Genomic DNA, 8,630 nt, shown 5'->3' with positions numbered 1-8,630 from the left:
CACATGCGACCACGAAGTGTCATCTCCATTAATAATTCACCGAAATATCTTGATTCATCAAGTCCAGGAACTTCCTGGGAAGTGTGGGAAAAGACCAGCGGGGCATCTCGAATGTCGAGAGGAGGACTTAAGACTAGCTCGGAGGATGAGAAGCCGCACAGCACAAACACACAGTTAACAACAGAGGAGCGTGCCTCTGCCTCCTCTTTATACCCCCTCCCCCGATTTTATTCCGCTTTAGCTATCGCTACCAAACGATTGGGAAGAAGCTGGCTGCTCTCCACCTCAAGCACGGAGCTGCTCTCGGGGGGGAAGGGGGGCTCGCTGGCACAACCCTCCTCCTCTGCCCTCCCACTGCATTCAGTTGCAAATCCCTGCCCGCCCGGAGGAATCGGCTCCGCGCCCGCTCCGCGCCCCCCCGGCCCCAGTGCGGCAGCCCCGGCAGCCCCGGCAGCCGCAGCGCCGGCGCCAGGGGTGCGGGTGCGCGTATGTGCGGGTGTGTGTGCGCGCCTGCCAGGGAGCCCAGCCGAGAGGGAGGAGTTTGGCTTTTTTTTTTTTTTTTTCTTTTTTCTTCCCTCCCCCTCCTCCTTTCCTTTTTTTTTTTTCTTTTTTTTTTTTTTTTATTAATCAGGAGCAGTGAATGGAAACCAATCAGATAGAGAGCCCCCTCGGCTCGGGCTGCCTGCATGCCGGAGTTAAAAAGTGCTGCTGGCCGAGCGGGAGCCCTAGTGCGAGGCGGGGAAGCTGAGCGGCGGGAGAAGGGGCCGGGAGCTGCGCCGACCCGGGCGAGGCTCGGCCGCGTCGTCCCTGCGTGCCGGTAAGGAGATGCGGCTCTGCACCTCTGGAGGGGCAAGTTCTAGCTCTCACCAGCCAGCCGCCTTCTGCTTTTTTTTTTTTTTTTTTCCGCTTTCTTTCTTATTATTTCTGCCGTGCTTATTGGGGATGCTAATTAAGGGGGGTGGGGGGGTGGGGGGCGCAGAGGAGGGGGACAGCACTTATTTTGCAAAGTTGGCAGCTGTCTTGCGGAGGGCTCTGCCCCCGCCGCCGCGCCGGGGTGACCCCCCCCGGGGCTCCGCGCCCTGCCCGGCGCTCAGGGGCGTGTGGGGACCACGTTTGCTGGCGTTGCCAGTCAAGCGAAGGGATGCGGCGTTTTCCTGGGGGTTGTCATCGCCGGCAAGACACTTCGGGCGAGGAGAGGCGGTGAGAGAGGGAGAAGGGGTCCTGTGTGCTTGGAAGAGAATAACAGTAATAATTAGTAATAACAACAGCAAAAGGATGAATAACTAGAACGTAATAATTTTTAAAGTCTGTTTCTTGATACTGCCTAGTTGCTTTGAAATGAACACAGGGCAAAGCCCTTCGAATCATGAGCGAAATCCGAGGCAAAGTGCAGAACTGAATGTAGAGCACAGTTGAATTGAGGCGCTCCCTCAGTGAAAAGAAGGGGGCAGAGCGAGCAGATCGGGAGACGTTACAGGAATTGACAAATGTGAAGTCTTTTATTTGATAAAAGAACGGGTTGAGGAGTGCTGGAGGAGGTGGAAGTAAGAGGGTAGGCGTATAGGCATTTTTACAGGAAAGAAGTTGGGTAATTGCAGAAAGCAAGCACTGAATTTGGTGGTGTAGTAAATGTTTCTAAGGAGCTGGTAACATACTTTCTGTGTCAGCTAGGTTGAACTATTTATGTATTCATATGTATGTAACACCTACTTACATGCACGCACAGGGAATACAGTTTGCATACTACATCTGTGTATTCTTATGCAGAAGGTCGAGTCAAGAGATAAGCAATAGCAGTAGAGGTCAGTGGCTGTGGAAAGGAGTCCTGTCACTGCTGCAATAAAATCCATATTTTACGGGGAGTTAAATGCAGTACTTTTTAAGTGCAAGTGGATGGTCACCTAAGTAACTCCTGATGACATTCAAGGTTCGAGAAGTTTAACGACCGAAATTACTCCCAGCACAATGGCACAGCTACTACAATTTTATACAAATTGAGAAGATAGGGTACCTTTTCCCTTTTACTTGTGTGTGTTTTGGGATTTTAAAGTTCTGTTAGCCGTGCATGAGAGATTGAGTAGCACAGATTACTTACAGAGTGTAAGGTCAGTCCCTTCTCCAAATTTACTGTTCTTCTAGCTCAGCTGGAATAAAGAGTACAGTTCTTGTCTATTCAGGAATCTCTGAGGATAGAATGTACATCCTACATGTGCACTTCTTGAGCTACATGGATGAACGTTTATGCAAGGAGAACATTTCAATCAAGAGCAAGGTTATTTCCATTCCTTTTTGTCACACTAGTAGTGTGTACTAGCATTCTAGAAATGACATAATTCCAAGGGAATAAAATTACTTGATCGTGCAGACCTCTTTGGTTTTAATCAAAATAGACATAACTCCTCCAGTCAAGATAAAGGCTTATCTCCTGTATTTGCTGGGCTGAAATCTCTATTATGCAAGACAGTTCTTTACAAAAGTACTTGCATGTTACTTAAAGCATTCCATAAAATTGATTAACATCTGTTCCTGAGCAATATAATGCTATGGGTAATGGTGCATCCCTGTTCATTTCTTTTTTTTCTAATTCCTGTTTAAAGGCAATAAGTTTGCATGTCACAGGAGAGTCGGGTAGGGCTCGGAGGCTTGTGATCAAGATTAAGTAGATTCCTTTATCATGGATATATACAGTTTTAAAGGCCTGGCAGCAATGACACAATTGGATAGCTCCTTTAAAGAGCCCAAACATGCTAATAAAGACTGCAAAGCTGAATCTCTTTTTTCCTCTCCTCTCAGATGTTATCTGACACAGCTCCAGTAAATATATAATCTCCTATGCTTCTGGCTTTCAGCTGCACCATAATCTTTCTGGACATATTTCTGGTGGTTTGCAGTTGACTTTTGAGCTGAGGGAGGGAAGAGGAAAGCAGCCAGTCTTTTCAGAATAACATAATCAGAGCAGTAATACTTTTTTTTTTCTTTTTTTTTTTTTTCCCCTGGAAAATGGCATTGATTCAGTCCTGTTGTAGCTCTCTGCAATTATCCTTTGCAGCCGTTTAAGTAACTGGGGTCCCCGAAGGGACTTATTAGTCTCTCTAGGTATTTTAATTTTCACACCAGTTCACAGCTCTTGCATATCTCCATGCCAGCACTCTAAAGATTATATTTATAGACGCGGTCATCATTTTCTAACCAAGTTGTTTGGCTAGAAATGTGCATCTTAACTTCTGACTCTTCTCTCCCTCCCTCCCTTCCTCCCTCCCTTCTTCCCTTGCACAGCTCTTCCATGCAAGCAGTAACCTGCCGCTCAAGGCAGCCTTCCCTTTCATAAAGTTTGCATTTTGCCATCTGCTGTTTCAATAATATTTAGTTGAGAGACTTCCTTCAAAGCAAAACATACACATGTTAAGAAGTGTGGGGTTTTTTTTTCCCTGCTTTCTGCAGAAGATCTCAAAACTCATGTGAACTTGATAGAAGTTATGAATGTGCCTGTGCTCTCACCAGCTGAGATCCTTCTCTAAATGAGCAGCACTCTTCTCAAGGGCATACTGGGTTCCTCTGGGCAGGAGCCTCTCTCCAGTCCACTGTCCCCTCAAGTGTGCTACATCATTTTTGCTTTGACTGAAGAAGTTTTCGGCAAGCTGATATGCTGCTTATTAATAGACTCCTGCAGTATTTTGGGGTTTGGAAGGAACCACTCTTGGGTTTTCTGGTGGTTGCCTGTGTGCTGTTTGGGGGGGTCAAGCAACATTTATCTGTTGTTATGAAATGATGGTCACTGTCTTATGCTTAACTGAACATTTCAGTGTGTCACCTTCCCTTTGTTGACTACTTTTAAATTCTGTTACCTTTCTAGTGCAATCTTGCAGCATTATGGCTCAAGATGTGCAGGAAATTACTTATGGATCTCCTTGGAAATGGTGGCTAATTACTAAAATAAAAGGTAGCTGAAATCTATAAAAAAAGAGTGGGTAGAATGCATTTGAAGCAGCAAGCCCCACTGTGATGGTGCCTCATCTTACATAATGGTTACAATTCCTCTAGTGGCTCTGCTGCAATTATACCAGAATGAAGGAGAATTGGTTTTCAGTATCTTTTGATTATCATAAGCATGTGGGAAAGGCTTTGCCTTGGAAGCTGGGTGTTAGGAAGACTTTCTCATTAACTCCTTGAAGACCTAGTTACTTGCAGTAACTGTTCCTGTGTCTTCAAAGGCTTTGCATCATTTGGGGTTTGCGTCATTTTTCCTTTTTCTTTTTCCTATATAATTTCTTGGGTTCATAGCTCTTAGAAACAGGGCTGATAAACTCAGTTGTGGTTATCCTGACTGCCATGGTGGGGCCAAATTCAGGATCTTTTCAATGTGAATCTTTAAAGTGAGTCTCCCATCCTGTGCACAGAGTGAAGAGTTCTGTGGCACAGAGATCAAATCTCTTCTGCTGACTCTATGCAGGATTCAGTTTGAGTATAAACACCATTCTCAAGTTTAAATGTATTCTGGTTGAGATAAAAATCCAGTAGCAGCTGGTTTGCTCATGCTGCATGCTTAGTCATGGCAGACTTTTCCAAGGGGTCTGAAAAAAACTATACTGTGTGAGGAGAAAGGTATGGCATCTTGCCTTGTTTCATTTGGGATGGGGGGACATGAGAGGTAGCATGAACGTTTAGTATTAAATGCAGCTTTTAGTTGTCTTTATTGCTTAACAAAAGGTACAGGGCAGATTATTAATCCCTGTTTTAAAAACACCCTTGAAGATGCATAATTAACACAAAACATCAGCAGAAAAATCATCCTCTCTGGGTTGTGCTGTGAGTGTTGCTGCAGTGGAATTAGGTGGGCAAAGTGCTGGATAAAAGCATTTTTAAAGTTTGACTGTGAGTTCTTCATATCCAGCTATGCTTTCTATGCCATACATCTCAGCCTAAGAATCTCTTTTTGGTTCTTCCCCAACGACTAGCTGGTATGTGTTGGGAGTCCATCCAGGTTCAGGTTCCTAAGCTTCTTTAGGGCATTGCTGTGTGTCCTGATCCTGATCACCCATTATCTACTTCCCCATCCCATTTCAGGCAGGCTTATCCCTCTTTGTATCCCTGACCATCTCCTTATTCCAGACGGGGCTGGCTGCCACCATTATATTCCACTTTATTTTCCTGGTTGTGCATTTGGCACTGAAAGGCCCAAACAAAGACTGTAAATATTTGAGTTTATGCTTTTTTTTGTTTGTTAGCAAGAGCATTCCCAGAAGAAAATAAAATAACTGAATTTCAGGAGTGTTTATAGAGTGGTGTGAATTAATGTTATTGGTCGGTACATCCAGTCTTGTGGAGCTGCCTGCTCCTTGAGTATTTTTCTCTCTGAAAACAAACCAGAAAGGATAGTTTCCTCTGCAGCTGCAACCCTCTGAGCACAGTGAGGATCAATGCAGATGGGGAAGGGTGAGGAGAGCCTGTGAGCCCTGTCAAGATGAAAAACACTCAGCTGGCATGGTGTCCTTCCTGAGTCTGGATGTTGGATCTCCAGAAAAAATCTTTAAGCAAAGAAGTGATTGCTTAACTGTGATGGTGCCAGAGCACTTGATAGCACCATGCTGAAACATCCAAGATAGAGTGATACTGCATTATCTTTCTTCACACCCAGCCACAAGACAGACACCTCTCCATACCCTCCTCTGCACCAGGCACATAGACAAAAAGTGCATATACATTTCCATCTGGTCTCATTTGAGAACACTGCCAGCTTTGCTATATTTTAAGTAACCTGTTCAATAATGGCTTTATTCTGGCATTGTGGGCAAATATTTTATGGGTTAATTAGCCTTTCTTGTCAGGATATGCATATATATTTATATATAGTCAGAAAATTCTAGCCAGAATGCAACTATTAGATTTCATTTGCGACATAAATACCCATCATAGGTCCTCAGCTCTTCCTTAGTGACACACTGCAATGCACAGAAGAGAGCACTTTATGAATGAGATCCGTCCTGTACTAACTGGGTACCGTAATTCCTCTCAGCTAAACTAATTTCATTATCATGCTGTAATGTTTACAGCTGCCTCTGAGATAATAGGTGGTGTATCTTTCCAGCATTCCCACTTCTGCATCTAATCGCAGAGTCAGAGCAGGAGGACCTAGGAGAAGGGTCAGCAGGAATTGAAAATTAGCACAAAAATTAAACACTAGTCAAGTTTCCCCAGGTACTGCAGGTTCATGCCTGTCTGGTGGAAAGCAGAGCTGCCTGTTCCCTCATTACAATTGTCAGCTAATAGCTTCTATGAGCACAAAGGCTGCTTAATCAACACGATCATTACCATGTAGCTCTGCTTTGTTGTGAGGGTAACACCAAACTCAAAGAGAATACTTGCCTCTGATGGTAACTCCACTTAGCATTGAAGGTCATGGTGATCCAGACTTGCATGAGAGGCCCTGGAGTGGTGGGAGAACCACTTGTGCCCGTGGGCCCCAGCTGGGGTGCTGGCACTGCAGCACTGGGGCCATCCTTCGTAGTGACAGTTTCACTCCAGGGAAAACCCTCTCTCTTAGAAAGATGTCTCCTCCTCCCTCATCCTCTTAGATCCAATACCATGGCAAAAATAATTAAAAGCACAGTTCCTTTTAGTTTTGCCCTGAGGACTCAGGTGAAATCTGTTTCTTCACTGAATTGATTCACTTTGAGTGCCTGGTGGTTTGTAACTTTAGTGTGTGATTAGTCTGGCAATCATTGTTTGACACAAGTATCTTCGTGGACAAAAAGAACATTATATAGCTTATTGTAGTCTGCTAAACTTTCCCCAAGAACCCACAGATACTCTGTGCACATTGGGAGTCTCACTTCAAGTAAGGGACAAGGTGTAGTTCATTAATGTGAGGCCTTCACTCAAAAGCTGTTCAAGTATTCCAGAATTCCACATCTTCACCACATGGCCCCACTGTGAGGCTGGCCTGTATAATTGGCCGTGTTTTACAGCGGGGGAAGCGAATCACCACGAAGGTGAGTGACTTGCCCAAGGTCACAGGAGGAGATCATAACACAGCAGGGATGCTGAACCAGGCTCTTATAGCAAGTACAGCTTGCAGTCAACCTGCCTGCCTCTCTCCTGCTCTCTTCAGTTGTTGTAGCTGATCAAAGAATGGATGGGGGGGAAAAGTCAGATTTGGGTCTCTTTTTTTCATCCAAAAGAAAGCCAATTATTTTTCTCAAGGACTCCTTGCATCTGCTTTGACACTCTCTCCCCAAAGGATTTTCTGGATATTTTTTGCTTGTTTGTTCAGCCATGTTTTCTGTGGTGGGGAAGGGGGGGAAGCTGAGTAGCTCCAGAGCTGTCTGAGACAAGGCTGAGTATCTTATTCCCAGGAGAAAGTAATCTGAGCTGTCCCCAAGCAAGGTGGCAATGACCTTGCTCTCTGCATTGGCCGAGTTGGACTGGCCACAGAGTTTCTTTACCATTCCCTGCCTCATACATTCCCACCTACTTATGCCTGTGGGAGAGAAGGGGATAAAAAAGAAATCTCATAAAAGGCTGCCTATTCTGCATGCTGCTCCCTGTGGTTTGGGGCAGCCAGAGGTCATACCACACTATCTCTTGTTCATGTCCATGCCTGCATGAATTCATTTCAAAGCACCCCTGCTTTGTAAATATCTAAGGAGTAGTATTCCTAGCACATAGATATGAAGGTGAGTCAAAGGGAAGCTACTTGAATAAGGACATGGTGTACACCAATACCTCTGACACGGGTATTGATCTTAGTGTAAATAAAATAGAGGAAGAAGTAGAAAAAGACACATAAAAAAGACACATTAAATTTAAAAGTTACGTGGCCAGTTTAGATCGAAGCAGTACCAGGTCCTGAGCTCTGTGCCACCTACTATGACCTAATGCTTTTGGAGCTGGCCTGACAAACTGATCAAGCTCTACAAGAATTCAAGAGAGCCTATTTCCTCACTTTCGTAGTGTGAAGAGTGCCCTGGCAGATCACAGAGCAGGAATATATAGAGGTAGAATCTCTTTCAGGGAGCAAATTTCTTTTGTGAAATTGGTGCTCAATTTAGCTGTCAGGGCTGAAAGGGAAAAAGATACAGAAGCAACTCTTAAGTCCACCAGCCACATCCCTTTAAGCAATTCATGCTGTGCCAACCAGTTTTATAAAACCCTGTATTTCATCTAAACTCCATTTAAGCCTAAATAATATGAATGCTCTGCTATGGTATTTCCCTTCTCACTGCTGATAATTACCAAGTTTTTTCTGCCATAAATGAAGCATGTTCTTCTCTCTGACTTATCATACCTGGTCCCAGAGTATTTTGCTTTTAAAAGTAGCAATAAACTGAACTGAAGTCTACAAGGCTGTTTGAATATTTGAGTGTTCTTCTGGATCAAGATGTCAGGGTTTGTAATGAAGTGTTTACAACTTTGCAATTACTTTCATGGTGACCACAACACGACTGCCAAATGTTTGCATAATTTGTATCCCTAAATAATAGACTACACTAACAGGGGATGGAAGGAAAACCTGTATAAGGAATAACCATCATTTCCCATTGATGCCAACAGATGATCCCTGGATCATCTGTACAGCATGGAGAAGGATTCTCTGCAGTCTCTGTCAGCTCCCATCAGCAGTTGCAGGGGGG

General features: G+C 44.4%; 1 protein-coding gene across 2 annotated transcripts in view; it reads left to right on the top strand.

Moving 5' to 3' along the window:
* Window positions 1-612: 612 nt before the first annotated feature.
* CDH6 (cadherin 6) overlaps window positions 613-8,630 on the top strand; it is a 111,213-nt gene continuing 103,195 nt past the window's right edge. The window contains exon 1 of one of the 2 annotated variants that reach the window (XM_077181870.1): window positions 613-817. The gene's annotated coding sequence lies outside the window, so the exon portion shown is untranslated. Of the gene's footprint in view, window positions 818-1,065; window positions 1,201-8,630 lie in introns of those variants that run through there. The other variant, XM_077181871.1, reaches the window with a different exon arrangement.

Source organism: Agelaius phoeniceus, chromosome 1, assembly GCF_051311805.1.
Source record: "Agelaius phoeniceus isolate bAgePho1 chromosome 1, bAgePho1.hap1, whole genome shotgun sequence".
NCBI classification, from domain to species: Eukaryota; Metazoa; Chordata; class Aves; order Passeriformes; family Icteridae; genus Agelaius; species Agelaius phoeniceus.
The sequence above is the reverse complement of the archived record's forward strand: the minus strand, read 5'-3'. Positions and strand labels throughout refer to the sequence as shown.